Source organism: Thamnophis elegans, chromosome 8 (genome assembly GCF_009769535.1).
Source record: "Thamnophis elegans isolate rThaEle1 chromosome 8, rThaEle1.pri, whole genome shotgun sequence".
Lineage (NCBI taxonomy): Eukaryota > Metazoa > Chordata > Lepidosauria > Squamata > Colubridae > Thamnophis > Thamnophis elegans.
The window spans coordinates 76,548,702-76,575,734 of record NC_045548.1 but is presented as its reverse complement, the minus strand read 5'-3'; the positions used below and the strand labels follow the sequence as shown (position 1 = coordinate 76,575,734).

General features: G+C 47.4%; 1 protein-coding gene across 3 annotated transcripts in view; it reads left to right on the top strand.

Moving 5' to 3' along the window:
- Nucleotides 1-27,033, top strand: part of PTP4A3 (protein tyrosine phosphatase 4A3) — a 101,632-nt gene that overhangs the window by 55,627 nt on the left and 18,972 nt on the right. Inside the window, exon 1 of one of the 3 annotated variants that reach the window (XM_032223464.1) lies at nucleotides 11,807-11,888. The exons of 1 other annotated variant lie outside the window; for it this stretch is intronic. The gene's annotated coding sequence lies outside the window, so the exon portion shown is untranslated. Of the gene's footprint in view, nucleotides 1-11,806; nucleotides 11,889-13,552; nucleotides 13,641-27,033 lie in introns of those variants that run through there. One more of the 3 variants, XM_032223465.1, reaches the window with a different exon arrangement.

Here is a 27,033-nt window from a genome sequence, read left to right as displayed (position 1 = left end):
TGCCTGTCAGATGATTAACTTCCTGGTAGCCCTTGGAAAGGGCTCAGTGGCTTAGAGGCTGAGCTTGTCGATCAGAAAGGTCGGCGGTTCGAAACCCTAGTGCCACGTAACGGAGTGAGCTCCCGTTACTTGTCCTAGCTTTTGCCAACCTAGCAGTTTGAAAGCATGTAAAAAAATGCAAGTAGAAAAATAGGGACCACCTTTGGTGGGAAGGGAACAACATTCCATGCGCCTTCGGCGTTGAGCCATGCCAGCCCAGATTGTTGTAAGCTAGATGCTGACTCTAAACTGCTTAGAGAGGGCTGTAAAGCACTGTGAAGTAGTATAGAGGTCTTAAGTGCTGTTGCCATTGCTACTCGAGGAGCAAAGCTTTTGTTTCCCAGGTGGAAAGCTAAAACGTTGAACCCGGGTTGCAAACCTCATGTTGGGAGCCAGCAAGGGCAACGTTGCTACATTAACGGGACAGGAGGAAAGGATGAGGAAAGGATGCAGCGAGGTGGGTTGGGCTGAGAGTGATTGGCCCAGAGTTACTTAGCAACTGAATGGAGCTGAATATTTACTGGCCAGATGCCTTTCCTGTTGCCAGTCCAGAGTTGTTGCTTTTTTTCAGCAGATATATATTCAGTGGACCCAGAGAGAGAAATATTTGAGTTTGAGTTTATTGGTCTTGTATGCCGCCCGCTCCCGAAGGACTCCGGGCGGCTTACAATAAACAAGGGAAGGGGATAAATAAACAAAACAACACTTTAAAATACACAACATTCACAGTTACCGTGGGGCTGGATATTTCACAAGCCCCCCCCGGCCTGCTGGAGCAGCCAGGACTTGGTGGCTTTGCGGAAGGCCGGGAGGGTAGTAAGGGTCTGGATCTCCACGGGGAGGTCGTTCCAAAGGGCTGGAGCTGCGACAGAGAAGGCTCTCCCCCGGGGAGTCGCCAGCCGACATTGGCTGGCAGATGGAATCCGGAGGAGACCTAACCTGTGAGATCTAATCAGTCTATGGGAGGTAATCGGCCTCTCCTGAGGATCAAACTCACAGCCATTGGGACATGAATGTACCCTGTGCAGGGGAAGGACCAAGGGTTAGCAGCTTGCTTCCTTGCCCCGTCTCTTCCACACAGATTCTAATCTCTAGGGGCGCATAATGCATCGCAGATTTGAAAGTGACAAGGCATCATGGAGCTCAAGAGAGCAAAAGCAGCTCTCAGCGTCTCCTTAAAGCAAATCCCCTCTATTCCTGGGCACGCACGGGCACCTACAGAGATCAGCCACGTGACCTGAAAACTTAGCAGCTCTCAGGAGTTGCAAGCAGGTGTTACATCTCACACCGCCGTTGTCCTCAATTGCAAATCTCTCTTAATCCGATCCGGAAAGCAGGGAAAAATTACCACACAACAAGGTGTGGCTTTCTTAGTTCGAAGTATGAAAAAAGCAAATTAAATGCAGGTCGTCCTTAAGCTAACAATAATTTGTTTAGTGACCCTTTCAGAGTGATAACAAAACTTGCAGGGGGTGGGGGGAGTGACCTACTATCATTTTTCACACTTAACGACTGTTGCAGTCTCCCATGATCGAAATTCAGATGCTTGGCTTCAAATGCTTCATACAGGTAGACCTCGGGTTATGGATGGATAATAGATTGGATACCAATAGATACATAGGGAGAGAGGGAGAGAGAGACAGAGGTGAGAAAAAGAGATCAGATACTCATGGATGCATGGAGAGAAATGAGATGATGGATGGATAGGAAAGAAGGAAGGATATCAATAGATATATAGGGAGGGAGGGAGATGATAAAGATAGACATGTAGACAGACAGACAGACAGGATACAGACAGACAGATAGACAGATAGAGTACTCACATGCATGGAGAGAGAAATTAGATGATGGATGGATAGGAAGGAAGGAAGGAAGGAAGGAAGGAAGGATACCGATAGATACATAGGGAGGGAGGAATGAGATGATGCATGGATAGGAAAGAAGGAAGGATATCAATAGATATATAGGGAGGGAGGGAGATGATAAAGATAGACATGTAGGCAGGCAGACAGGATACAGACAGACAGACAGACAGATAGATAGATAGATAGATAGATAAGGTACTCACATATGCATGGAGAGAGAAATTAGATGATGGATGGATAGATAGGAAGGAAGGAAGGAAGGATACCGATAGATACATAGGGAGGGAGGAAGACAGACAGATAGATAGGATACCTATAGATACAGAGGGAGGGAGAGATGATGGAGATACACCGACAGACAGGATACCAATAGATACAGAGGGGAGGGAGGGGGAGATGATAGAGATGGACACAAGACAGAATACCAAAAGATACACAGGGGAGGGATATGATAGGATACCAATAGAACATAGGGGAGGGAGAGAGAGATGAGAAAGATAGAAATGTAGGCAGGCAGACAGACAGGATACCAATAGATACATAGAGAGGGGGGGATGAGAAAGAGAGATAAGGTACCGCATGGAGAGAGAAATTAGATGCTGGATGGACAGGAAGGAAGGAAGGAAGGAGGAAGGAAGGAAGGATGGATGGATGGATGGATGGATACCGATAGATACATAGGGGGGTAGGAAGACAGATAGATAGGATATCTATAGATACAGAGGGGGGGAGAGATGGTAGAGATAGACAGACAGACAGACAGGATACCAATAGATACATAGGGGAGGGAGGGAGGGATGATAGAGATAGACACAAGACAGAATACCAATAGATACACGGGAGGGAGACGATAAGCTACCAATAGAAGATAGGGGAGGGAGAGAGAGAGATGATAGAGATAGATGTGAATATAGAGATTGATAGATAATAAATATGCATGAAAGGAAGAGATGAATACGGATGATAGATTGATAGATGAGCATAGTCACATATCAAAGAAACAGAGAGAGGGGGGGGCAAATAGATGTTCTGGAGGAGACAAAACTTGTCAAGTCCCACACCCTTTGTTATGCAACACAGTCATCTCTTTGTGTTGCGTTGGGCATGACTAGAAATGTCTGCCAAGCTGCTGCCATTCTGCATGCAAATGTGGGGCAGACCCGGCCTTTCTCCCCTTCCTCCCTTCCTCTCTCAATCCCCGAGGATTTCCATATTGGCACCTTCCTCTCCTCTCACCTGCATTCAAATCTGTCCCCCCCTCCACCAGCCAAGAGTTCAGTTCTCAGCCCCACCTGCCTTTGCTTTTCGGAGCTGCTGGGAAGAGCCTGGACTCGGACAGGTTCTCCCAACTCTTCAGGATATAAACACTTGGAGACTGAGGTGGCATGGCCGCAGAATCTTCTTTCTCGGTACAGTAGTCCTCAAATGAATGACTGTTTTGAAGTTACGACGCTAACCGGAAACTGACTTAGGACTTCTCCTCACATTTAGCATGGTCGCAGCATCCCCACAGTCAAAATTTGGGCATTTGGTAATCCCGGCATTATTTACCGGGTGTTCTGACCTAGGATTCCTGAAACAGTAAAAAAAAATCACCTGCTTAAAACCCTCTTTTTATTTAAACGGCTGTGAATTATGTTTATTCACAGCCCGTAATGATTGACAACCAGTCTGTGAAGAGTCCGACAGAAGTCTGTCACAGTCTTTCAGATTAAGGCTGCTAAGCACCCATCTTTCTCTCCCTTGAAACGCTGCCAGAGACCTAAATTGCCAATTAGTTTTGCAAGGCCAAACGGAGCACAGAGTCCAACAGAGCTTCAGAGTTTAAACCGACCACAACGAACAAAATTGCTTCCTGCAAAGGCTCACATTGGTTTGCTCCTCTTTTATGTCTTATTGGGGGGGGGGGGGCAATCATCTCCAAGCCTTACTCCTGAGTCAGCCCTTTTGTCTTAATTGTTCTTGCCTTCTGGCAGCTTTGCGCATGCGCGCACTGGGAACAGGCTCACACAGTTCTTCTGCCTCGCTGATGTCAGACCCAGCACATCACTAGCAGATGGCCCTGGCCCCCCTCTCTGCCTCACGACCTTCCTTGCCACCGTTGTTAAGTGAATCACTGCAGCTGTTCAGCTAGTAACCCTGATGAGAAGTGAATCTGGTTTCTCCATTGTCTTTGCTTGTCAAACGGTCACAAAAGGGGATCCATGATCCCTGGGGCATTGCAACCATCATCAATTTATTTATTTTATTTATTTATTTATTAGACTTCTATACCGCTTCATAGGGCTTTCAGCCCTCTCTAAGCGGTTTACAATTTTTTTTAGCAAATTGAGTCAGCAACTTGCCCCCACAGTCTGGGTCCTCATTTCACCCACCTCGGAAGGATGAAAGGCTGAGTCGACCTTGAGCCAGTGAGATTTGAACCGCTGAACTGCAGATCACAGTCAGCTGAAGTGGCCTGCAGTACTGCACCCTAACCACTGCGCCACCTCGGCTCTTATGAGACAGTTGCCGAGGGTCTTAATTTTGATTATGTGACCTTGGGGATGCTACAGCCCTCGTGTAAGTATGAAAAGTGGTCCTACGTCAGGTTTTTTTTTCAGGGCCGTTGTAACTTCAGACGGCCACTAAATGAAACATTGCAAGTCGAGGACTGTCTAGTTTTAAACTCGATGACATCTGATGTGTTGAAGCTTGTAAAGAGCTAGAAATCATGTTCACAAAACAAGTCCTTTAAGAGTTCTTATTTGAAGTATAAAATGACCAGGGCTGGCTGAGGAATTCTGGGAATTGAAGTCCACAGGTCTTAAAGTTGTCAAGTTGTCAAATACTTATAGACATGGATGGCACTGTTGGATGCCATACATTCTCCTCTTGTTTGTTCCTCCCTCTTCTGCTTCTCCTATTCTCTGTACTGGCTGACTCTGATAGAATATAGAATCATAGGGTTGGAGGGGACCCTGGGGGTCTTCTAGTCCAGTGTTTCCCAACCTTGGCAACTTGAAGATGTCTGGACTTCAACTCCCAGAATTCCCCAGCCAGCATTCGCTGGCTGGGGTATTCTGGGAGTTGAAGTCCAGACATCTTCAAGTTGCCAAGGTTGAGAAACACTGTTCTAGTCCAGTGGGCACCAACTGGTGGTCCATGAACCAGTTCTTGGTCCATGAACCAGTTGGTCATGAAACTGGTGGTCCATGAACCAGTTCTTGGTCCATGAACTTGGTCCATGAACCACCAGTGGTCCATAAGAAAATTTTGGTGAAAATTTGGGGGGAAATGCAAACATTATTTGCATTTTTTATATTGCACTAAATCAGGGGGCCTCAAACTATGCCCCCTAACCCAGATACATGCAATGAACACTTGTGTTGCTGCAGAGAGTCTCCCCCTTTGGGGTTTTTTTATGTGGGTCAGAGGGGGGGCAGAAATTCCAACTTGGGGTCTGCTTCAGCCTCCTGGTGGGGGGCTTTGGGCGAAGGCTGTAGGGAAGGGCCGCTGGTGGCGAAGAGCCGGAGTGGGGCTTGTTCCAGTGGGACTGCATCATGGCCTGGAACTAGCTGACCATCTCAGCCCGCTGAGCCTCCAGGCCCCGGCATCTGGCCTTGCACTCCCTCTCTGCTTGGAAAGCCTATCCTCCTAGTCCTCAGTGAGGTGCTTCTGCTGAGCACCTCCTTCTTGGTCCGATCCAATTTGAACTGAGCTGTTTTGCAAACTCTTTCTCGTGGTGGCTGCTTAACTCCAGCAACTGCTTTCTATTCGTGCTTTAAGGAGCCCGGATGGGCAGGCGAGGAGTAGCTGGGAGGGGAGGAGCGAGAAGAGGGGGGCGAGGCGCCCCTTGACAGGACTGGCATCGAGTTGGCCACACCTACCCAGTCACATGACCACCTAGCCACACCCACCCAGCCAGTTATTAGCAGATCATATTAGTGGTCTGCGGGATTTCAAATTATGAATTCAGAGGTCCCGGAAGTCCAAAAGTTTGGGGACCCCTGGCCTAGGTGTTCATTAAACGTTGCCCCTGACTCGGTCGCACCTGCTCAGACTGGCCCTACCAAACGGCTTTCTATTCTTGAGTCCTGGTGTGAATCTCTTACACAAGGGGGGGGGGGGGGGAATAATCTAACCACACCCCCAACTGTTGCGTGCTGTGGTTTGTGTCTTGAAAACAGAAAGCAGGTGCAGCAAAACAGCCCCCCAAAACATTGCACAGGAAATGTCTTTCAAAGCAACCTCAGCTAAGAAGCTGCATCCTCATTGCAGACGGAGGGGGATTCCTGTGTAATGTGATTTTTCGGTTATAAATAGAGCCCGAGGCAAGGAGCTCTTTTTTCCTGCCGTCTAAATAGCCCCCCCCCCCCCGGTCCTTCTCTCTCAGCTAGCTTTCCTCCTGGATCTGCGGTTGAAGGGATCACTCGAGCCAAGTGAGCATTTGTGCAGTTTTGAAAAGATGTGGAAGAACGCAAAACCGAGCCCCTTGCAGCAAAGATATTATGGCATCCTCTTCCGATCGTGGCCAGCGGCTCAAGGCATAGCCTGAAATTGGTAGAGGTTTATGTAATAAAAGCCAAGGGGGACGACCTGTTCTCCGTCATTCCAGAGATACACACACACACACACATACAAAAGCAACTTCACACAGGAGAGAAGGGAAAGGAGAGGAGGAAGGAAGGAAGGAGAGAAGAAAGGGGGGAAGGAGGGAGGGAGGGAAGGAGGGAGGGAAGGAAGGAGAGAAGGAGAGAAGAAAGGAGGGAAGGAAGGAGGGAATGTAGGAGAGAAGGAAGGGGGAAGGAAGGGGGAAAGGAAGGAGAGAAGGAGAAAAGAAAGGAGGGAAGGGGAGGAGGGAGGGAAGGAAGGAGGGAATGTAGGAGAGAAGGGAGGAAGGAAGGGGGAAAGGAAGGAGAGAAGGAGAAAAGGAAGGAAGGAAGGAGGGAAGGGGAAGGAGGGAGGGAAGCAAGGAGAGAAGAAAGGAGGGAAGGAAGGAGAGAAGAAAGGAGGGAATGTAAGAGAAGGAAGGGAAGGAAGGAGGAAAGGAAGGGAGAAAGGAAGGAGAGAAGGAGAAAAGAAAGGGAAGGGGGAAGGAAGGAGGAAAGGAAGGGGGAAAGGAAGGAGAGAAGGAGAAAAGAAAGGAGGGAAGGGGAAGGAAGGAGGGAAGGAAGGGGAGTAGGGGAGAAGAAACGAGGGAAGGAAAGAGGGAGGGAGGGAAGAAGAAGTAGGACCGTTGTAAGATAAGATGGATCTATGGGATGTTAAGAAAGCAATCTTCAAATAGAAAAGAAATTTTTTTTAAAAAAAATAGCAACTTCACACGTGTTGGATTGAAAAAGGCCGGTTGTGTAAAAAGAAAAGGCAGTGGGCCAGAACCATCCACTTGACCCAAATGTAGACTTAAGCGGAGAATAATCTGCAGCATTAAGTCAACAAAATGATTGATTTGGTTGTTTTTCCAAACTGGATTTTGTTTGTTTTTTTCTTCGAAGATGTTTTGCCTCTCTCATTTTAACATTTTTATTAAGTTATGAGAAAAAAAAAATAAGATACAAAAGTAAGGAGGAAAACAGTGGGGAGGAAGAGGGGGACGAGAAGGGTGGGGAAAAGAAAAAGAAGCATTGATTGACTTCCGACTCTCCTTTGCAGTAAAACAAACCACGTTTGCGTTAACATCAAATCACAACTTTTTGCTTTTCCGTAAGAATAAGAGCAAGCCATTTCTATAAAGATCAATCAATCAATCATGTTTTGCTTCTCATCCAAACAGCTTATTGAGCTTGATTTGGTTCTTTTTTTGTGTGTGTGTTGTTGTGGTTTGTAAATTCTGCTTCACAACTTGGGTGTCTGGATTTACGCAACGGGGTATTGAAATGGGGTGCAAAGTTGCGTCCAGGACTCAGCATTTGGTGGGAATCTCAACTATTATCTAGACTTCTTGTTTCTCAACCTTAATAACGTTACTGTATATGCGGACTTCAACTCCCAGAATTCCACAGCCAGCACTAGGGAATTCTGGGAGTTGAAGTCTACACCTCATACCTTTGCTGAGGTTTTTTTCTTTTTCATGTTTTATTCATTTTATTTCTCTTACTTCCCATTTCCACCGAACAGTGTAGGTTTTGGACAATCAAAATCGACATATTTGTTATAATATTCATCACAATGCTATTAATAAATGTAACTATATAGCAATACAATTACAATAGTACATAACATCATCATCATCATCATCATCAACTTCTCTCCACATTAATATTTCTTCCTTTTTTGTATCTCCTTTTTTCTAACTTCTGTTTCTATTGTCTAACCATTGGTAGAATACACCCCACATCAGGAAATACTCTTCTTTATCCTTAATAATGAATATTAATCTGTACATTTCTGCACATTCTAATATTTTCTTATTTACACTCTCATCTGATGGTATTTCATCATTTTTCCATTGTTGCGCAAATGCAATTCTAGATGCAGTTAATATATGTAAAACCAGATATGTAGTCTTTTTGTCATGTTTTTTTCCGGTAGAATGCCCCCCCCTCCCCCCCCCAAAAAATCTCAGGTTTCAAATCAATATACTGCGTTATCATTTTTTCCAACCAAGTATGTAATTTCATCCAGAATTGTTTAACTTTTGGGCAGGTCCACCACATATGCTAGTATGAACCTAGTGAAGGAAGGAGGGAAGGAAGGAGAGAAGGAGAGAAGAAAGGAGGGAAGGAAGGAGGGAATGTAGGAGAGAAGGAATGGGGGAAGGAAGGAGGAAAAGAAGGGGGAAAGGAAGGAGAGAAGAAAGGAGGGAAGGAGAGAAGAAAGGAGGGAGGGAAGGAAGGAGAGAAGAAACGAGGGAAGGAAAGAGGGAGGGAGGGAAGAAGAAGTAGGACCGTTGTAAGATAAGATGGATCTATGGGATGGTAAGAAAGCAATTTTCAAGTATATTGTCAACTGTAGGGAAAAAATTGTTATAAATACATATTATTAACAACAGTGATGAGATCATATAATTGTGAATGTATATATGAAATTGATAAAATAAAAAATTTATTAAAAAATAATGATTACATTTCCAACATTTAACCTATTTTAACATTTAACCTATTCCAACCTGAACCTATTTTATACATTTTGGTCAATCTTGCTGGTGCAAAGTGCCATCCTTAAAGCATTTTGTACAAATTTTCTTTCTATGCAGTTGACATTATATGCAATTTAACATTTCGGTCCCGTAGTTTCTGCCACTTATCTAGCTCTTTTGCACAGCCAAAGTTTTTAGCCCAGACTGAGGTTTTTGAAATGCTGGCCTAGCCCCCCCTTGTTAAAACCCTATAGCAGTGGGTCTCAACCTTCCTAATGCCACGACCCTTTAATACAGTTCCTCATGTGGTGGTGACCCCCCAACCATAAAATTATTTTACATTTTCCGTATTTTTTCAAAAATATGTGTTTTCCAATGGTTTTAGGCGACCTGTGAAAGGGTCCCGTCCCCCCCAGGGGTCCCGACCCACAGGTTGAGAACCACTGCACTATAGGATTCATTTAAGCATCATTTAATTCCTGAACATAGCAATTTTGTTAACTCACAGTAAGAATATTGTGTGAACCCAGACAATATCCTGCATCATATAAATCTAGGCTGGGTTTTTGTATAGGGTTGCTAGGAAGCTAGGAAGACATTTAACAAAAGTCAGTGGCTGCCCCCAATGTGGCTTGAATCAAGCGGAAAAGTTACAGGACATATACAACCTTTTTTTTAGTCTGGTGTAGGTGTTGATGCACACCTGTGTAAACATCCTAATAGCCCAAGAGACATAAGATTTCTTGTTTTGCTCTATTTTTACACACCCCAAAGTTGCTCCGTGAGGCAGGCGAGCGCTTCCTAAATATGAAACCTAAATATAAGTCTTACGTGGAGGAATAATGGTGGGCTTTTTTTTTTAAAGGCAAACCTTATACTGAATCCATACAGTATAAGAGAGTTGGAAGGGACCTTGGAGGTCTTCTAGTCCACCCCCTGCTCAGGCAGGAAATCCTACACCATTTCAGAGGAATGGTTGTTCAACATCTTCTTTTAACACTTCCAGTGTTGGAGCATTCACAACTTCTGGAGACAAGTTGTTCCACTGATTGTTCCAACGATGAGGAAATTTCTCCTTAATTCTAGGTGGCTTCTCTCCTTGATTAGTTTCCATCCATGACGTCTTCCCTTGTCCTCAGGTGCTTTGAAGGAACAGATTGGGACCACTGGTATCTTTTATTGCTGATTTGGGCTTCTGATAGGACTCACTAAGACTAAATGCCATTGTCTTACAGCTGCAGTTCCCAAGCTGCATGGCCAGGACCCTTGGGTAATTTTACTCCTTCATAAACATAATAGTCCTAACTATTCCTGGCGTGCCACTGGGCAGGGTTTGTCACACTAGGAGTGACACAAAAACAAAAGTGCTGAGATGTTGAGGATCCCGTCAACCCAGAAAGTTTGGGAACCTAAAGGTCTTTATTAAATCAATATTTTTCTCTTTTCTTTCTTTCTCACTCTCTCTCTCCCTCCCTTCCTTTTCTCTTTCTCTCTCTCTCTCTCTCTCCTTTCCTTCTTTCTCTTTCTCTTATTTTTCTTTCTTTCTCTTCCCACTTTCTTATTTAGTCTCTCCCCCTTTTCCTTTCTTTCTCTTTCTCTCCTTCCTTCCTTCCTTCCTTCCTCTTTTCTTCTTTTTTCTTTCTTTTTTCCTTTTCCTTTTTTCTTTCTTTCCCTCCCTTCCTTCTCTCTCTCTCTCCCTCTTCCTTCCTTTGTCTTTTCTTCTTTTTTCTTTCTTTTTTCCTTTTCCTTTTTTCTTTCTTTCTTTCCCTCCCTCCCTTCTCTCTCTCTCCCTCTTCCTTCCTTCCTTTCTCTTTTCTTCTTTTTTCCTTTTCCTTTTTTCTTTCTTTCCCTCCCTTCCTTCTCTCTCTCTCTCTTCCTTCCTTTTCTCTTTCTCTCTCTCTCTCCTTTCTTTCCTTCTTTTTCTCTTCTTTTTCTTTCTTTCTCTTTCTGCCCACTTTCTTATTTAGTCTCTCCCCCTTTTCCTTTCTTTCGCTCTCTTTCTCTCCTTCCTTCCTTTCTCTTTTCTTCTTTTTTCTTTCTTTTTTCCTTCTCCTTTTTTCTTTCTTTCCCTCCCTTCCTTCTCTCTCTCTCTCCCTCTTCCTTCCTTCCTTTCTCTTTTCTTTTTTTTTCTTTTTTCCTTTTCCTTTTTTCTTTCTTTCCCTTCCTTCCTTCTCTCTCTCTCTCCCTCTTCCTTCCTTCCTTTCTCTTTTCTTCTTTTTTCCTTTTCCTTTTTTCTTTCTTTCCCTCCCTTCCTTCTCTCTCTCTCTCTTCCTTCCTTCCTTTTCTCTTTCTCTCTCTCTCCTTTCTTTCCTTCTTTTTCTCTTATTTTTCTTTCTCTTTCTGCCCACTTTCTTATTTAGTCTCTCCCCCTTTCCCTTTCTTTCTTTCTCTTTCTCTCCTTCCTTCCTTCCCTCCTTTCTCTTTTCTTCTTTTTTCCTTTTCCTTGTTTCTTTCTTTCCCTCCCTTCCTTCTCTCTCTCTCTCTCTCTCTCTCTCTCTCTCTCTCTCTCTTCCTTCCTTGCTTTCTCTCACTCTTTCATGCCACCCACTGAAGAAAGTGACACTTCTTCAGTTTCGTAAAGGACCCTCTAAGCTAAAACACGTCCGACTGGTTCGTGATTCAGTTGTGTGGCATACACAGTTGCGACGACGGCTTCCCTGCGCATCCCCTTTGCTTCATCAGCTTGCCAAAAACCTGCCCTCTCCTGCATATATTTACATGCGTATGTTCTATTTTGAGGCCGCGGCCACATAGCGCTTAGCAGCCTGTGACCCAGAGGAAGGTAGGCATTGCAAAACGAGCTTTTGAGCAGATCACACCAGCAGCTTGGCTTCTCGGAAGGGAATCCAGCCAGGGGGAACAGCTGAAAAGCTGGCTGCGAAAGGCGCTCGGCCGAGCAGGAAGTTCTTTTCTTCATGCAAAAGGTAAAACCGAGGCAGGGGAGACTGAAGGTGGCCCAGATGTTTAGCAAGCTCGTTTTCTACAGGGATTCCTTTTGAGGGGGTTTTTTTGTGTGTGGGGGGGGTGGATTTCACTTGCAACCACAATTTAGCTCAAAATTTCTCTTGCTAAGGAAGACAGTTGTTAAGTAACTTTTGTCCCCGTTTACAATCTGTTCAGTGCATCACTGCAGTTGTTTGGAAACTCTTTCTGGACTTTATGCATGAGATAGAGAAAACGAAGCTTTGGGGTTTGCCAGGTAGGTTTATGTTCTACAAATGGTTGTCCCAAAAGAGGCAACTGGAGTTGTTTTCTTCTCCTCCTCCTCCTCCTCCTCCTCCTCCTCCTCCTTCTTCTTCCTAACCTCCTTCTTTCTCCTCCTCCTCCTCCACTTTCTCTTCCTTCTCTTCCTCTTCCTCCTCTTTCTCCTCCTCTTTCTCTTCCTCTTCCTCCTCCTGTTTTCTTCTTCTTCTTCTCCTCCTCCTCCTCCTTCTTCTTCTTCTTCCTAACCTCCTTCTCCTTCTTTCTCCTCCTCCTCCTCCACTTTCTCTTCCTTCTCTTCCTCTTCCTCCTCTTTCTCCTCCTCTTTCTCTTCCTCTTCCTCCTCCTGTTTTCTTCTTCTCCTCCTCCTCCTCCTTCTTCTTCTTCCTAACCTCCTTCTCCTTCTTTCTCCTCCTCCTCCTCCTCCACTTTCTCTTCCTTCTCTTCCTCTTCCTCCTCTTTCTCTTCCTTCTCTTCCTCTTCCTCCTCCTTTCCTTCTCTTCCTCCTTTTCCTCCTCCTCCTTTCGCTTCTCATCCAAGAAGTTTCTTCAGCTTGGATGGTGAGGGATTTTCACAGATTGGACGATGGGTGTGGAATCTCCACGGACATACAGAAACGATTAATATATATTAACTATTGTTAATTTTTTGAGAGCTATACGAAACAAAAATTCATTTTAATGAATGCCAATTAGTTTACATTCAAAAGTCCCCTTTTTTTTCACCGCGTTGTAACTTCAAACATTCCCTAAACAGATGGTTGTAAGTGACAACTACCTGTAGTTATTTATCCGAAACTAAAATATTCCTCTGTCTTTTTGACTGCCTCGTCTGACAGTTCAAGGCATTGTCGTTCAAGGAACATCCTGTGTTGTGCCTCATGGTTCCTTTGGTCAGCCAGCTTCTCACGTGGGTTTTGGCTAAAGCCTCTTTTTGATTTTATTAGCTTTCTGATGTGCGGACGTCTGTCTCTCTGTCAGCGTGACACTTTCAGGGTGGAAAAGAAGAGGAAATTGTCCGCTGACGATGCCCGGCACACCCATCCCTTTCTGGAGGAGGGATCTCCCCAACTCTCGTGCTTGCTTCTGGCTTGCCTCCTTTAAGTGTGTCGAAAGCTTTCGGGAGTTTGCACACGCAGGCATATTCTAGTCCGTCCTGGTGTCACGCACAGACAGGTTTTCGGTTGCAACCGAGAGCGTCCCTCCGCTATCAGAAGGAAAGTTAAAAACCCAGAAGGAGAAAGACGCGTTCCTCCTCCGAGGAAATGACCAAACCAGCTTGGCAGGAAGGAGGAAGGTGACCTCAGAAGTTTTAAGAATAGTCTGTCCATAACAATTGTGCTCCTTGGAAGCACGAGGAATTGCAGCTCATTCTGCTTTTCTTTATTTTATTACCCACCCCACCCACCCCCAAAAAAACCCTGGATGGTATTGTGTGCTTTTAGATCTGTCGCCTGGGAAACTCTGGACATTCAGGTAAGGCGTAGAGAGATTTCTCTTCTCCCCCCCCCTCCTTTCTTGCTTGCACATTCTGGTTATTCAATCTCTAGTTCTTAATCTCGTACCTGCTTTGCCAAGTGAGAATATTGTGCCCAAAATAGCACAATCGTTTTAGAGGGATTTTCTCCCAACGCTCGGAGATGAAGTTTCTTTCTGGAGTTCTTTCCCAGTCCTTGAAAGTTGATCGTTTCGCTCCTAAATTTGGTGTTCTCTTGGCAGGAAAGTCCTCAACTTACGGCCGCGGCTGAGGGCAGGATTTATGTCGCTAAGTGAGAAATCGGTTAAGCGAGTTTCTCTCCCTCCTCCCCCATTTGACGGCGTTTCTCGACACGCTTAAGGGATTCACTGCAGTTGCTAAATTTGTAGGTTGTTCCCTCGAAAATGAGCTGTTCTGTTCAAAAAGATGTTTGGAGAATTGGATCCACAAATGGCAGCAGATAGAAGACTGTTCTGTTATTGGAGAGATACAGGTTGATAGATGGAAGAGTATAATTTAAAATTAAGCTAAACTTAGTTAAATCCATTGGTAATAGGTATAGTTAAATAAAAATTGATAATGATAGTAATGTATATAATGTTGAGGTGTTATGATAAGTAATAATCGGATATGAGAAGGGAAGGTTAGAAATATTTTTGGACTATATATAAAGATTATTAATAATAATTATTATAATTAAAAAAACAAAAACTATATACAGTTAGATTTTAACTAATAGGGGGAAAATGCTATGATATAGGATATAGTTAAATAAAGAAAGGATAATGATAATAAATTATATACATGGAGGATTAGAAAACTTTGGTATTAAATATTATGGATGTTTAGCTAAAACAGGATATGAGGACTTAATGTTAATGGAGGATTTTATAAATAAGTAAATGAAATGCCAGCATGTGGTTATGGATTGAATCTTGGTATATACTTAAGGATGAAGGATGTTTAAATAACTGTAGTCAAATAAAAGTGGAGGTATGATGATGTCAGTATAGTAAATATTTGAGTTAAGATATTTGAATTAATATGAATTATATTTGATGACAGTGGAAGAGATGCACAAAAGCTTTTTGTAACCAGCTGATATACTTTTTACAATATATGTTTGTTTTGAAAATAAATAAATAAATAAATAAATAATTTATTTTTTTAAAAAAAGAAATGAGCTGTTCTCTTAACAGGAAGTCCTTGATTTATGACCACAGTTGAGCCCCAGAATTTAGGTTACTAAGGGATCAACTGGTTAAGTGAGTTTCCCTCCCCCGGTTTTATGACTTTTCTTGACACGCTGGTGAAGAGATTCACTGCAGTTGTTAAGCTGGTGACTCGGTTGTTAAGCGAATCGGGATTCCCCGTTGCTTGTGAGAAGGTCGTAAAAGGGGATTGCATGATTCATAAGTGTGGAAAATGGTCGTCTGTCTCTTTTCTCAGTGCCGTTGTAACTTTGAACTGTCACTAAATGAATTGTTGTAAGTACTAGTGAGGAAATGCGTAGGGCAGCCAAGTTTGCATCCAAAATAAAACCCCTTTATTGAAAATAAAACTGTGCTTAGAAGGTACACATAGTCCTCGCCTTACGACCACAACAGAGCCCAGAATTTATGTTGCTAAGCGAGAAATTTGTTAAGTGAGTTTTGAGCCCCCCATTTTACAACGTTTTCTGTCATGTTTGTTAGGCGAATCCCTGCAGTTGTTAAATTAGCCACACGGTTGTTAAGTGAATCTGGCTCTCTTTCCCCCCCCCCCCTCCCATCCCCGGTTGACTTTGCTTGTCTGAAGGTCGCTAACGGGGGGGGGTCACGTGACACACACCCCCGGGACACTGCGACCGTCATAAATACGAGTCAGCTGCCAACCATCCAAATTTTGGTCACATCACTGTGGGGATGATGCAGCGGTGATAAGGGTGAAAAATGGTCATAAGTCCCTTTTTTTCAGTGCCGTTGTAATTTCGAACGGTTGTAAGTCGAGGACTATCTGTATGCCTTCTTGGTGGTCTTCTGGAAGGGATTCACGGATTCGCCTTCGTATTTTGGAGGTCTTGTGAATGGAAGCAACTGTAATACAGGATCAAATCTTGAATGGGTTTGAGAAGTTTTGTTCTTTCAAGCTTTCGGACTCCATGTTGGAGCCATTCCTCGGGGAACTTCTTGGTCTTCAAGGATATGTTTTTGGGGTCTTGATACAGCTAAAAGTCTGTAGAGATTGTCTTTTGGACAACCATGACCTGGATGACTGAGAATCTCCACAGAATTTTAGGAAGTATACAATTTGGGATGAAGACCGTTCGAACGGTGTGGGAGTAGGAATGGATTTCCTGAGGGAAAGCAACTGCAGACTACAGGAACCATTTGCACCACTCAGGTGACCCTGAGGACAGAGATAAACCTCCCAAGTGCTTCAACGAACCTCTAAAACAAGGGTGTGGCATTCAAGGCCCGTGGGCCAGATGCGGCCCACAAGGTGCTTAGATCCGGCCCGCGGGCCAGGCCTGGAAATATCAGGGGGTTGGCCCGCTGTGCCAAAACGGGCCACGAGAGGGGCGGAGGGCATGAGGCCTTCCAAAGGCCCGTTTTCAGCCAGCAGAGTGCTGCAGGAGGCCATGGACGTGGCATGACATAAGCGCGAACATCAAAAGCGCGCCGACAAAACTGCGGCGCTAAAACCGCGATGTCAAAAGCGCGCCGACAAGCGCACCGACAGAAGCGCGATTTAAGTTAGGGTTAGGTTTAGGGTTATTTTTAGGGTTATGTTACAGCGCGCTTCTGTCGGCACGCTGTTGTCGGCACGCTTCAGCGCTCATTTGTCGCCACGGTTTTGTCACCGCGGTTTAGTCAGACGCTTTTGTCATTCGCGCATTTGTGGTGGAACCGGCCATGGAGGCAGAAAACCGGCTGTGGGAGGACGTCCATCCCATCTCCCCATCATCCCCCACGGCTGGCCCACGGAGAAGAACTACAATGCTGATCTGGCCCTCAAAGAAATCCAGTTTGACACCCCTGCGCTCAAAGGATGCAAATGACCAGCTGTCTGCAAGGAATATCAATCCTTCTGTTCCCCACAGTCCAGTCAGAGCCGAAATTGGATGAGAAGCAAAATGTCTTCAAAAGAAAAAGGAAAAACAAGAAAGTCCCATTGTCTCCTGAAAAAAAAAAACACCTTTTGGGCTAAGCCCTCAACTTAACAAGCATTCATTTAACAACCGGGTGACTTTGGGCCAGTCGCTCTCAGCCAAAGCCACCTCACAGGGTTGTTGTCGTGAGGAAAACAAGCAGAGAGGGGAGGAATGTTTTTACAAGATTTGGGTAGGAAAGCTGGGTGATTTTTGGGGCCATTTATTAGGCGACTGAGTTCTAGTCTTCCCTGAGGCGTGAAAACAGGTTGAATTTTTGACCCGTCACTAGGCGATTTGAATTATACTCCCGCCTTAGGCAGGAAAGCTTGGTTGGGTGACTTTGGAGGCCATTTATCAGGCAACTGTGAGTTCTAGTCTTTCCTGAGGCGTGAAAACTGGTTGAATTTTTGACCCGTCACTAGGCGACTATGAATTATAGTCCCGCCTTAGGCAGGAAAGCTGGTTGGGTGACTTTGGAGGCCATTCATCAGGCAACTGTGAGTTCTAGTCTTTCCTGAGGCGTGAAAACTGGTTGAGTTTTTGACCCGTCACTAGGCGATTTGAATTATAGTCCCGCCTTAGGCAGGAAAGCTTGGTTGGGTGACTTTGGAGGCCATTCATCAGGCAACTGTGAGTTCTAGTCTTTCCTGAGGCGTGAAAACTGGTTGAATTTTTGACCCGTCACTAGGCGACTGTGAATTCTAGTCCCGCTTTAGGCAGGAAAGCTGGTTGGGTGACTTTTTGGGCCAATCACCAGGCAGCTGTGAGTTCTAGTCTTTCCTGAGGCGTGAAAACTGGTTGAATTTTTGACCTGTCGCTAGGCGACTGTGAATTCTAGTACCGCTTTAGGCAGGAAAGCTGGTTGGGTGACTTTTTGGGCCAATCACCAGGCAGCTGTGAGTTCTAGTCTTTCCTGAGGCGTGAAAACTGGTTGAATTTTTGACCCGTCGCTAGGCGACTGTGAATTCTAGTACCGCTTTAGGCAGGAAAGCTGGTTGGGTGACTTTTTGGGCCAATCACCAGGCTGCTGTGAGTTCTAGTCTTTCCTGAGGCATGAAAACTGGTTGAATTTTTGACCCGTCACTAGGCGATTGTGAATTCTAGTCCCGCTTTAGGCAGGTCACAAAAGTGGATCGTGTGACCCCCGGGACTCTACAGCGGTCATAAATATGAGTCAGTTCCCAAGGCTCTGAATTTGGATCAGTGACCATGGGATTGCTGCAACGGTCGTAAGTGTGAAAAATGGTCATGTCACATCTTTCAAGGCTGTTGTAAGTTTGAACGGAAGACTACCGAAGGGAGGGAGGGAGAAAAGAGAGAGAAGGAAGGGAGAGAGAGAGGGAAGGAAGGAAGAGGGGGGCAGGAAGGAGACATGAGAGGAGAGAGAGAGAAGGAACAGCGGGAGAGGGGAAGGAAGAGGGAGAGATGGAGGGAGGGAGGAGACATGAGAGAGAGAAGGAACAGGGAGGGAGAGAAGAGGGAAGGAAGGAACAGGGAGGAGGAAAGAAGGAAAAATGAGAGGAGAGAGAGAAGGAATAGAGGGAGGGAGAGGAGAGACAGGGAGGGAAGGAAGGAAGCCAATCTCAGTTAAATTTGGGGTTCCACCAAGTTTAGGCCAAACAGCCAAAAGTTCAAAGTTGTGTTGATAAATCCTTGATAAATTCCCGTAATGAGCCTTCCTTGCGATGCTGTTAAGCGTATTACAGAGTTCGTGCTGCGTTCCCTTTTGGGCCGCCTCGTGCCTTGGGTTCAGAACAGGATGAGAAGAGACTTTTTAATACCAGATTAAGTCATGTGCTCCTCAGGGATTATCAGTCGCAGTGGAAATATCTTTGTGTCTGCAGAGTGAGATTTCTCCACTACCTCTGTAATCTCTCCTTGCTGGCTAGGTACATAACTGAAAACTGTAGACAGGTAGCCCCGGACCACAATTTATTTCATTTTTTAAATTTGCTCATCAAACAAAAATTACACATTCTCGTGATTCTTGACAGCTCCCTCTCCTTAAGGCATGGATTTCCAAGCTTGGCAACTTTTAAGACCAGTGGACTTCAACTCCCAGAATTCCCCAGCCAGCCATGCTTGGCTGTTTGCCTGCAGACATTTCATCACCCAACTAGGTAACCTCATCAGTGTACTCCAAGTACATAAACTAAAGACTCAGAAATCGCCCCAAATGCCACAATTCAACCCTGTGCTCCATATATTCTGTTCTATTCCTTAATGATCTGCATCTGCTTCTGTTGTTGATGTCCCCACCCCCACCCCCCAAAGCTGTGGGATATTTTTTTCTAGGGTACCTTTTTAACGTAGATTTCAATGCCATGTTTCCCCGAAAATATGACCTGTCCCGGAACTAACGCCTTGCCACATTTTTCGTGTGGGCCCTCACCTCTCTCCAGGCCTTCCGAAAAGCCGTCAAAACCTGGCTTTGCCGGCAGGCCTGGGGTTGATGAGTTCCCCTCCCCTCTCGACCTGTGTGGTTGTGTGATTCTTGGCTATTTTAACTATTTGTATTGTGTTCTATGTTTCCCCTTTCCCCTTTTGAGTTGTTCGCCACCCTGAGTCCCTCCCGGAAAAGGGCGGCATATAAATAAAACAAATCTAATCTAATATAAGCCCCCCCCGAAAATAACCCCCCCCTCCGGCCAGGCAGAGCACCGCTCACCGACCTAGCGGTATCCCGAAGAAGCCAAGCCATGGGAGGGGGGGAGGGAAAGGCGCTCACATTGCTTGCCGCCTTCGGGATACCGCTAGATTGGGGAGTGGTGTTCTGCTTGGCCAGAGGGGGGGAGTTGCTGGGTGGCTTCTCCCTTGCGAGCGGGCTCCCGAAGAGCCGGGCACAGCCTCAGGGCCGAAGCAGCCATGAGGTGGCCACGCAAGCCCTTGTGCAGCTCTACCAGGGCACCGCCACGCTCCGAGCATAACTTCCAAACTCCAAAACTCCGCTGCCGAGTCCTCCAGCATCGGCCGCTCTAGGAGTGCTCTCTATGGTGGGCCGGCTGCTGGAAGACTCTCTGTCCAGAAGACTCTCTGTCCGGAAGCCGGCCCACCATAGAGAGCACTCCTAGAGCAGCCAATGCTGGAAGACTCAGTAGCAGAGTTTTGGAGTTTGGAAGTTATGCTCAGAGCATGACGGCAGTGGCAGCGGCGCCTTGGTAGAGCTGCGCAAGGGCTTGGTGAGGCTGGGGGCGGAACATGCCCTCGCGCAACCCTCCTCTCCAGCTGGACAAAGCTCCATGCACTGACCTAGGGGGTATCCCGAATGTGCCAAGCCGCGGGAGCTGGGGGGTGGGCAGAGTGCCACGTGGTTTGGCGCCTTAGTGATACCCCCTAGGTCAGTGAATGGCACTCTGCCCGGCTGGAGAGGGGGTTTGCCAGGCGGCTGCTCGTGAGCGTGGTTACCTCATGGCTGCTTCGCCTCTGAGGCTGTGCCCGGCTCTTCGGGAGTCCACTCGCAAGGGAGCGGCCGCCCAGCAACCCCAAAACAATAAGCCCTCCCTGATAATAAGCCCAAGGCCATATTTTGTGGGGCAAAAGAAAATAAGACCCTGTCGTATTTTCAGGGAAACACGGTAGGACTTTGGAAGCTTTTCTCTTTTGCAAAGTCAACGTCATTTGCATCATTTAACGACTCCATAATGCCTTGCGGAATGGAATCTGGGCAACTGAATGGAGCTAACACAGCGTTTAATGGCCGGATGCCCTTCCTCTGGCCGATGCGGAGTTTTGTTCAGCAAATATATTCCCATTGTGCTCAGAGAGAGAGCTATCTGCTTCTACCTAGGATTGAACTCACAGACTCCTGATAGTGAGGCAAGAGCTCCACCTCTAGGCCACCGCACCACTCTTCTCTTTTGCAAAGATCTTCATCGTATTTGGTTTAGACACTATTTTTCCCTCTCCTTAAGGCAAGAATGTCTAACCGTGGCAACTTTAAGACTTGTGGACTTCAACTCCCAGAATTCCCCAGCCAGCTTGGGAAATTGGAGGAAACCTGGAGGTCTTCTAGTCCAACCCCCTGCCTAGGCAGGGAACTCTATATCATTCCAGGGAAATGGCTGTCTAGTCTCTCCTTAAAAACCTCCAGTGCTGGAGCACCCACAACTTCTGGTGGCAAGCTGTTCCGGTGGTTAATTGTCCTCCCTATTAGGAAGTTTCTCCTTAATTCCAAGTTGCTTCTCTCCTGGATTAGTTTCCACCCATCGTGCCCTGCCTTCAGGTAGAGAAATAACAATCTCAGCTCTCTGTTCCTGGTTTATCCCTACAATTGCATTAACGCTTTTGGCTGAAACTCTTTTATGTCAGATTTGCTGGAAATATGGGGGTACCTCAAGCCTTTCTGTAATTAGGGGCCCCTGGTGCTCTCCGAGCTGGCTTGTTTTGTTGCAGACGTTTCATTACCCAACTAGGTAACATCTGTGCTAGCAAGGAGTAGTGTTTGTTACCAGATTTATATTCTGGTGTCTTGCCTCTCTTGGTGGCTTAGGGATTCTTTGGTTGGGCCAAAGAATTTCCTGTGGCAATTTCGTGGTTGGGGAATCGCTTACTTGATAGTTGGTCTTTCTGTAATTCTTTGCAGAGCAGGTGCTGGTAATTTTCCAGGACTTAAAGTCAACATCTGGCAGTCCTGAATCTGTGGCTGAGTTGCGCATTCCAGCTGTGAAGACCGGTTAACCAGCTGTATGAAAAGAAAGGCCCTCTGAGGTCTTAATAACATGGGCTGGTTTGATCTAAGGGAGCTTCTAATGTTCCTCCAAGACCTGGCCAGCTCTAAGGCTCATTTACACAATCAAATTAAAGAGGACCCAAATCACTAGGCTTTCTAAAAGGTCAACTTTAACCTTCAGTCATGTTTCTAGTCCCTTTGGACCGCCTTGGTTTTAAAAGGACCCGGACTGTGGGGGCAAGTTGCTGACTCAATTTGCTAAAAAAAATTGTAAACCGCTTAGAGAGGGCTGAAAGCTCTATGAAGTGGTATATTAGAGAGTTTTTTATTTATTTAGAGAGTTTTATTAGAATTTGTAGGCCGCCCTTTTCCCTGAGGGGACTCAGGGCGGCTCACATAAAACTGGGAAGGGGGGAACACAAACATCAAGATGGAAGACATGTAATAAAATAGCAAGCAACATACATTCATCATTCGGGAGGGGTAACTATCCTTATCCCCAGGCCTGACGGGCGAGCCAGTTCTTCAAGGCTATGCGGAAGGCTTGGACGGTGGAGAGGGTACGAATCTCCACGGGGAGCTCGTTCCAAAGGGCCGGGGCTACTGCTGAGAAGGCCCTCCTCCTTGTGGTTGCCAGCCGGCACTGGCTGGCCGATGGAATACGGAGGAGGCCTAGTCTATGGGATCTTATTGGTCGCGGGGATGTAATTGGCAGAAGGCGGTCTCTCAAGTACGTAGATCCACTACCATGAAGGGCTTTATGGGTGACTAATAGCACCTTGAAGCGCACCCGGAGATCGACAGGCAGCCAGCGCAGCTCGCGGAGGATAGGTGTTATGCGGGTGAATCGAGGTGCACCCGCAATCACTCGCGCGGCTGCGTTCTGCACTAGCTGAAGTCGCCGGATGCTCTTCAAGGGCAGCCCCATGTAGAGCACATTGCAGTATTCCAGCCTAGAGATCACAAGGGCCCGAGTGACTGTTGTGAGAGCCTCCCGATTCAGGTAGGGTCGCAACTGGCGCACCAGGCGAACCTGGGCGAATGCCCCCCTGGTCACAGCCGTTAGGTGGTGGTCAAATGACAGCTGTGGATCCAGGAGGACTCCCAAGTTGCGAACCCTCTCTGAGGGGTGTAAAATTTGACCCCCCAGCCTGAGTGGTGGAATATTAGTCAAATCTTTGGGAGGAAAACACAACAGCCACTCGGTCTTTTCTGGGTTGAGCACAAGCTTGTTAACCCTCATCCAGTCCATAACGGCCTCAAGGCCCCGGCCCATCACATCTACCGCTTCATTGAGTTGGCACGGGGCGGACAGATACAATTGAGTATCGTCCGCATATTGATGGTATCTAATCCCGTGCCTGCGGATGATCTCTCCCAGCGGTTTCATGTAGATGTTGAATAGTAGGGGGGATAAGACCGAACCCTGAGGCACCCCATAATTTAGGGGCCTAGGGGACGATCTCTGCCCCCCCACTAACACCGACTGCGACCTGTCCGAGAGGTAGGAGGAGAACCACCGTAACACGGTGCCTCCCACTCCCACCTCCCGCAGTCGTCGCAGAAGGATACCATGGTCGATGGTATCGAAAGCCGCTGAGAGGTCAAGGAGGACCAGGATGGAGGGATGTCCTTCATCTCTGGCTCTCCAGAGATCATCAATCAATGCGACCAAAGCGGTTTCTGTGCTGTAACCGGGTCTGAAGCCTGACTGGAAGGGGTCTAGGTAGTTTGCTTCCTCCAAGGACCGTTGGAGCTGGAAGGCCACCACCTTCTCAACAACCTTCCCCAAAAAGGGAAGGTTGGAGACTGGGCGATAGCTATTAAGAACAGCTGGATCCAAGGATGATTTCTTCAGGAGGGGTCTCACCACCGCCGCTTTCAGTGCGGCGGGGAAGTTCCCCTCCCGAAGGGAGGCGGTTACAACCGCCTGGATCCAGCCTCGTGTCACCTCACTGCAGTTCGTGACCAGCCATGAGGGACACGGATCCAGAACACAGGTGGAGGAACTTACAGCTCTCATGGCCTTGTCCACATCCCCGGGGGTAACGTCCTGAAACTCAACCCAGAGCTGTTCTACTTGGTCCCCCTGTGCCTCGGCTGGAACTGCGGGGGTGGAGTCCAAGTCCGACCGAAACCGAGCAATTTTGTCCGCTAAGAATTGGGCATACTCTTCAGCTCTGCCCTGCAAGGGTTCCCCCGCCTCCCTTTTGTTCAGTAGGGAGCGGGTTATCCTAAACAGGGCGGCTGGACGGGACTCAGCGGATGCAACCAGGGTGGCTATGTGGGATCTTTTTGCTGCCCTGAGTGCCCTGGTGTATTCCCTGGTGCAGGTGGTTACCATTGCTCGGTTCGATTCGGACTTATCGGACCTCCAACGGTGCTCTAGGCATCTCCTCCGGCGCTTCATCTCCCGGAGTTCCTCGGTGAACCAAGGGGGTCTCCGGGATCCGCTGCCTCGGAGGAGCCGCAGTGGCGCAATCCGGTCGAGGGCCTCCGACGCTGCCGAGTGCCACGCAGCAGCCAGAGTCTCCACCGGACTGTGGGCGAGAGTGTCAGGAATAACCCCAAGCTCTGTCTGGAACCTTGACGGCTCCATAAGGCGCCTGGGGCGGAACCACCTGGTCGGTTCCTCCTCCCTACAGTGGGGGTTTGGCCTCCGGAAGTCGAGCCTCAGTAGGCAGTGGTCTGACCACGACAGGGGTATGATGTCACTCCCCCTCAGACCAAGTTCACAAATCCACTGCTCTGAGAGAAATACAAGGTCAAGCATGTGTCCCGCTGAATGGGTTGGGCCTCGAATTACTTGGGTCAAGCCCATGGCTGTCATGGAAGCCATGAACTCCTGCGCCCCATCAGAGTTTTCACCGAGCGACGGCAAATTAAAGTCCCCCAGGACCATCAACCTAGGGAACTCAATTGCCAGCTCGGCTACCGACTCGAGGAGCGAGGGGAGGGCTGCTGCAACGCTGTTGGGAGGCAGGTACGTTAGCAGCAGACCCACTTGACCCTTGAGGTCCAACTTTAACAGCAAAGACTCACACCCGACAATCTCCGGGGCAGGGACCCTACGAGGAACTAACGACTCCCGGATGACAGCGGCCACACCCCCACCCCTTCCCTGGGCTCTCGGCTGATGCAGCACCTGAAATCCTTCTGGGCACAGCTCTACAAGGGGGACTCCTCCCTCTGGGCCCAGCCAGGTTTCAGTAATACATGCCAGGTCTGCCCTCTCATCTAAAATTAAGTCCCGGACGAGAGGAGCTTTATGAACAACAGACCTGGCATTTAGCGACAACAGCCTGAGACCAGGGTCCTGACTACTTACGCCATCTGGTCTTGGAGTGGGACTCCTAGGGCCGGAAGGAGGGATCTCTGCAATGTAGCGAACCCTCCTTCCCCGGTAATGGCCTGCCCTAAAGTCCCCGCCGTATCTGCCCCTCCCTGTTACGACCGCAATACCCCGACCCTCTCCCGTGTCTCTGGTCCCCTCAACCACCCCCATGGCCCCCGCAACTCCCGGCAGGTCCTCCGAATCACACATACTCAAACACTCCCCCAAACAGTCCCCACGTAAAAGTTAAAAAACACAAAAATTTTACAACAATATGATCATAAAAGTGGGACATTCATTCATCTCATGCGTACCTCATACATAGCCCATGCAAAGAGAGAAGAAAAAGATGAAAGAAAAGAAAGAAATTATAATTGCGCAAAATTAATTAATTTAAGGTGCGAGTTCAGGCAGTAAAAGATTGGCTCTCAATGTTCAGAATTGAAATGGCTAAGGACCAGTTATAGTTCAGATAATATCTGTGGGGAAGTGTCTTATAACCCCTCTCTTTTTCTATAACTTTGTTAGTCAGGGGGTCCTGTGGGGGTTCAAAACACACACGCAGTGCAGTCATCATCTGTCCACCCGCAGAACAAGTCCAGAGTCTTCCTTCTGGTGGAAAAACCATTCCAAGAAGTTCCCAGAGGCACACCATTAAAAATAAATGGGAAAAGATGGAACAGGCGCTGTAATTGCCTAGAGACCCCGTCGTTATTCCCAAGATGGCGCTTGCTCCCTCGATGTTAGATAGGCAAGGCAGTCCAAAAAGCACCGGAGACTCTGAGGCCAGTGGGATCGTCCAGGTCTGCAAATTCCAGGGGTGGTCTCCCCAGTTCCACAATCCCCCTGTAGGCAAACGGGGGGCAGGGGTGGGGGAGGCGATGGAGATGCCAAAATACGATGCCACTGCCACCAAATTGATATTCCCCCCCTCGCCGCCGAACAGCTGATGCAAATGAAGCAGCACGGAAACCGCCAGAATCGCCCAAACCTCCGCAATCCGCAGCTGCAGCGTCCTGACGGCCCGGAGATGGTCCTGGGGGTGGATGCACAGTCGTGGGTCGCTCCCGTCGCAAGCCAGCATAGCTAGAAGATGAAACAGGCGACGGAGCCCCCGAAGAACGCCGCCGCCATTTCCAACCCGAAATTCTCTTCCGCGCTGCCGAATGGCCCGACCAGCATGGAGATCGCTAAAGACGCTGGAGCCCTTGCGGTTCGGGGCTATCTCCAAAGAGGTAGTCCCTGCCGTCAACTGATCTTTTTGGGCTCCCTGGGTCTTAGGCTTCCCGGGTGAGCTGTTTATATTATATTTTAAAGATGTTACTCGCGGTTTCTCCAGCATTTCGTCGGGTAGATTTTAGAGCGGACGGAGCCTTGCAGCCATCTTAATCCTCGCACATGCGCACTCCTCCTAACTAATAGGTTAGTTAGTTAGTATATAAGTCTAATTAATAAATAATAAATAAATAAAAATCGTTGACCCATTCCTTGAGTTACCTTGGTTTGCCCGGGGAGGGGGGGGATCCTTGAGGGTTAGAGGGAGGGTGCACCTTTCCCTGTTCTCCATTATGACCTCACGTGTCCCATACTGTGGTGGCAATGTCCAGACCTAGGCTTCCCCAAAAAGCATGAAGCAGATTTCCTGGTCCCGACAAAACCCCTTTTATTAAACGAATGTGAATTCCTCTCATTCACATTCAACAAAGGCCTGGCAAACAGTCTTTCAAAGGTGAATTTATGACCACAGACCTAATCTAGCTGGGAAAGCTGCCATGTAAACATTTGCCAAATGAGGTGCTGTGCAAGGAAAGACTTGGCACAGAGTCTCTGAGATTCATGGACAGATCTTCACACTCCTGAAACGAATGAACGAATTGTTTCCTGCAAAAGGCCACTCCCCTTTCGCTCCTCTTTTATTTCCTATGGGAGGGGCCATTCACCGTCCATCTGTGGCTTTACTCCCAAGTCGACCCTGATTTCTATGCTGTTCTTTTCTTCTGGCAGCTCTGCGCATGCGCACACTGGGAACAGGCTCCAGCTGTTCCTCTGCCTCATTGCTGTCTAGCTTTGAAGGCAGTTGAGAACTGCCAGATGGCCTCCATCCCTTCTCTACCTCCAACGCAGCGCCCTTGTATGAACCTTCCCCAGCCTCCAGGACTGGCCCATGTTCCTCCCCAACTTCCTCGCTGCCCGAAACTGCTACCAGCTCTGCTGGCCACTGACGGACCACAACAGGTAGAACCAGTGACATGCGGT